This window comes from Halyomorpha halys, unplaced genomic scaffold (assembly GCF_000696795.3).
Source record: "Halyomorpha halys isolate HHAL.00 unplaced genomic scaffold, Hhal_1.1 Scaffold667.1, whole genome shotgun sequence".
Lineage (NCBI taxonomy): Eukaryota > Metazoa > Arthropoda > Insecta > Hemiptera > Pentatomidae > Halyomorpha > Halyomorpha halys.
The window spans coordinates 38,986-43,166 of record NW_027114120.1 but is presented as its reverse complement, the minus strand read 5'-3'; the positions used below and the strand labels follow the sequence as shown (position 1 = coordinate 43,166).

The window sequence follows — 4,181 nt, the reverse complement described above, 5'->3', positions numbered from 1 at the left end:
TATATACTTTTTATGACCAAGCCTTTTCGTACCAAGTAGTGATGGAAACTGTTTTTTATTGGATGCATTTTTTATGATGTGGATTTTATGTTTTGGGCTTCTGGAATAGATGCATGCTTCCTCTCAGGTCTGGTGGGACAAATCATAACACAGTATATAATTTCATGTAATGTATCCTTTGGCAATCGAGGGATTTATAACCATTTCAATATAAAACTGAATGCCACCAATAGTTGGTATGAAATAAAAAAAAATAAGTATAAAATACGAAGTGCATCATTAATGAAATAAAATGAGATTACTTCTTGCCTGGGAAACCATATTCATTTAAAATATGCGGAATATAATTCTAATAAATTTAAGTCTCTTTTTCAGGACGTCCGTCACAAGGCGTATATTCAACTCCTGTCATTCGGGAGACAGCTAATCCCTTCAACTTCCCTAATAAACTTAATTTCAGCGAGATTAAAACATGTATGTAATCTCTCATTCAGGATCCTTCCTTCCATATAGAAGTACTGGTGTAAAAACTTATTTCAAACTGATTGAAGCGCATGTCACTACTGAAGTGTTGGAAGTCTAATTTAGAATATACCTCGTTGTGCACTTGATTTTAGTTTGCCAACTTATTTAAAGTGTCAGTGTGGATGGAAGTTAAACTAATAGATTAAATATAAAGAAACCAAGAAGACCTTTTATAAATAAAAAAAAAAAAAACAATTTCACAAGTTTTGAAACGAAGTTCATACATAAAAACATTCTTTATATATGATTTATTATGGTTCGCAACTACAAACATTAATTATTATTAAAATATTGTATTAAAAATAAAGACAGAAGTTTGAAATACCTTACTGTTGAAATACAGTAACCTTGGAAATACTGTCAATGTCTAATAGCGCACCGAAGAGTCCTACTTCCTTGCGCTTAAACACAACTCTATTCTTGGAGCTTTGAGACCAAATATTTGCATTTGTTGTTAATATCTAACAGGATCATTCCATATTAACAAAGCTCGATACTATTTATTATTATGAAGAGTAAACTATTTGGATAAACTACATCTGATTCAGTTTATATATGAGATGAACTTATTTATGTTTCTATAAGAGTTTAAGACTTATTTTTTCCCTTTTCATTGTGTATTTAACTGTTTCGGCTTTGTTAACCATTTTTTTTCTTTTTTTTTGGCCAAGACTCCCATTGGAGTCCTATACTGCCTAACCATGGTTGGGGGTCAAAAATCTTCATTTTGTGGGACCGCCACGCAATGAAAAAAGTCAACGTCCCAGGCCGGATTCGAACCGGCACCACCAATAGACGTCAAATTGGTAAGACTGTGCCTTAACCACTGAGCTATGGGTGGTCCTGTTAACCATTTTAAGTCTAGTAGCGAGATGTGTTTCAAACGGCCTGCTGATGTTTTAAGTGTGTCGGTCCTGATGAGGACTGAATAAGTGAAATTATAGCAGTTGTCTCAGATATTCAAAGGTTTGTTATAGGTCTTTGTATAAAAGATTTAAAAATAATTAGGATTTTAAGAGAGATAATCGTTAAACACGTTTAAGTCTTAGCCGGTGTATAAAATAAAATTGATGGAAAAAAAATGTTATATGTTAAATATTCTTATTTCAGATATATTAAGTACAAGTATTATATAAATATATATAATACATATCAAGATCAAACGGATAACGTTGGTGAATACACCATACACTGGGATCGAAACTTGTATAATTAATTAGCTAATATTCTGAAACATGAATTTTTATTCTGCTACTGTTCTGTTTTGGGAACCCTCCTAGAGCGAACCCAGCCTCTATGAGATGGGTATCCTTAACTAGAAAAACATTTGGCAAATGAGCGTGATCTCGAACAAATTTGCTCCTTGTACAACGGTTGTTCAAGAACTAATACTTCCTTACAAAGTACTGAACTCCTAACCCTTCATACGTTGTAGTGGTACAGATTTTATATACTTTTGTTGCAGAATGCTCTTTAATGTGTTTCATCATAATATTTGGATCGACTTTTAAAGGTAAAAAAAAAAATAAAGTATAGTATTTTAGGACAACCATAAATGAGTTTCCGTCTTAGGTGTATTAGAAATAACTAATGTAGAACTAATTTTTTACATTTAAGTAAAGTGGTAAGTGAAAATTTTGCATTGCGCTCACCCAACCAAATTAAATTTAATTACAATAAATTAGTATAATATAGTAGAGTTATTTTACCAATTTGCCTCATATTTCCTAATAAAGCTGCGAGGAATCTACTTTCACACATTCCTCAAATGCTTCGATCTGTTCTGTAGTAGTTGGAAGATATTAGTAATTAGAATTGCAGGAGAGTTGGCGGAGCTATAACATGACGCATAACTCCATCACTTGATTACGGGATGGTAAGATATGCCCTAATTGATCATAACCGCCAACTGGATTCCATTACCGATTCCGCTTAATAACAAAGGTTAAGGGATACTGTGCGCCAGTAAGTTATAAGGGCAAGCACAACTATTCGGCAGTAATTCAGTTAGCCCGAAGGCAATCTCCAACTAATCACCTGATCGTTGAATAGTCTCCATAGTTGTCATAAAACTATTCCTCGGGTAGGGTGCTCCTTTGAGGACCAGCACAATGCAGTTCCGAAGACCCTGATTCCAGCCCACTTCGTTCTCATGTCTGTTCGGTCCGGGGAATTCTATATAGCTTTGTCATTTGGTCGGCCTACATTCAATTGATTGCAAATTCATGCCTATTGAACTTTCTAACTAGTATTTATTAAAAACTCTTACGGTACGTTATTTATAAAATAATAATAATATTTTATTTATTTATAAAATTTTATTTGAACAGAAAATATTAACAGAATTATATTGAGCTTATCACTATCAGCCTCTTCTAAATTATATACAAGTAGAAGATTTTATTAGTTTACATTATTTTTCTTGAGTTGGTCATTCATAACAAATTATTAATTTAAAAATATAAATATCTAAATATTTAAAATTAAATGTATGACGTTAGCCTTCAACTTAAGGCCAGGCAACGTTATATCACTTTAGAATGCTGGTTGGCTTGTTAAGAATGATCTGCATTTGAACATTAATTGCGAAGAATTGACATGATATTGATGTGATGAGAGAAAAAAAAAATATCTATTGAATAATATAAAACATGGTTGTAGGCGGTGGCCGAAAGAAAAAAATAAGAATAGACGAATGAATTTTGATTCGGGGCCATGGAAATTATAGCTTTGAATGGTAATGATGGTGTTGAATCCGGAAGAAGAAAAATAACTTGGAGAAGAACTTATTCCCTTGATTCCTTCGCCTCCTCCTCCGCAGCTCTTCCACTGTCGCGGAGCCACTTCCTAAATTTTATGCAAACGCATGATAAGGTTGATTTCCAATGAATAAGGCGCAAGAGGGGGTAAGGTTTCACTACTGGCCACAAAGGACGCTTTTATTACTTATATTATAGGGAGCTCTTTTAGGCTCTTTTGTTTTAGACCAAACATTCAAATCACCTAATGCAAAATGTATTTGCACCTGGTAAAGTTGTAATATTTAAATATGTAGCTAAAATTTAAAAAAATAGTTTAAATTTCTATAAAACAAATATGAAGTTATAGATTAAAATAAAAACGATTCAAATTATTACACATAGGTTCATTATTTAAACCATAAATATTCAACCATAGGCATGTGGGAAATGGAAATTGATTTACAAGTAGGTTTTAAAATGTGTTTATATTCATTTTTTTTTAATATCATGTTCTAATGAATGATAATTTACTGAAATAATAATTTTATTTCAACATTTTCTAATTATTATTTAATATTAATAAACCAATTTTTGAACTTGAAGAAGGGCATTAGTGATTGTCAAAGGACGAGATGGAAGCTCTCGTCATTTGGAAATTTGTATGTAATCCAAGATTATGCTCCATAATATTGTTCTAGGTTTGATTCAACAAATGTGTATGAACACCATGTCTCTAACAGGAACCTGATAAAAAATACTACTCTTCGCTCATGGTTTTGGTTTTTTTTTAATATAGTTGTTGTTGTTGATTTTTTGCTTAAAGGCGTAAAACCCTCTGGTCATCAACGCCTATGGGATGATAAAAGTAAAAAAAAAAAATAAAAAAAAAAATAAAATAAAATAAAAAATAGAATA

General features: G+C 31.9%; 1 protein-coding gene across 1 annotated transcript in view; it reads right to left on the bottom strand.

Moving 5' to 3' along the window:
- The window catches only part of Sb (Stubble), a gene marked incomplete at its 5' end in the record, with an annotated part of 74,303 nt that overhangs the window by 31,992 nt on the left and 38,130 nt on the right, over positions 1-4,181 (bottom strand).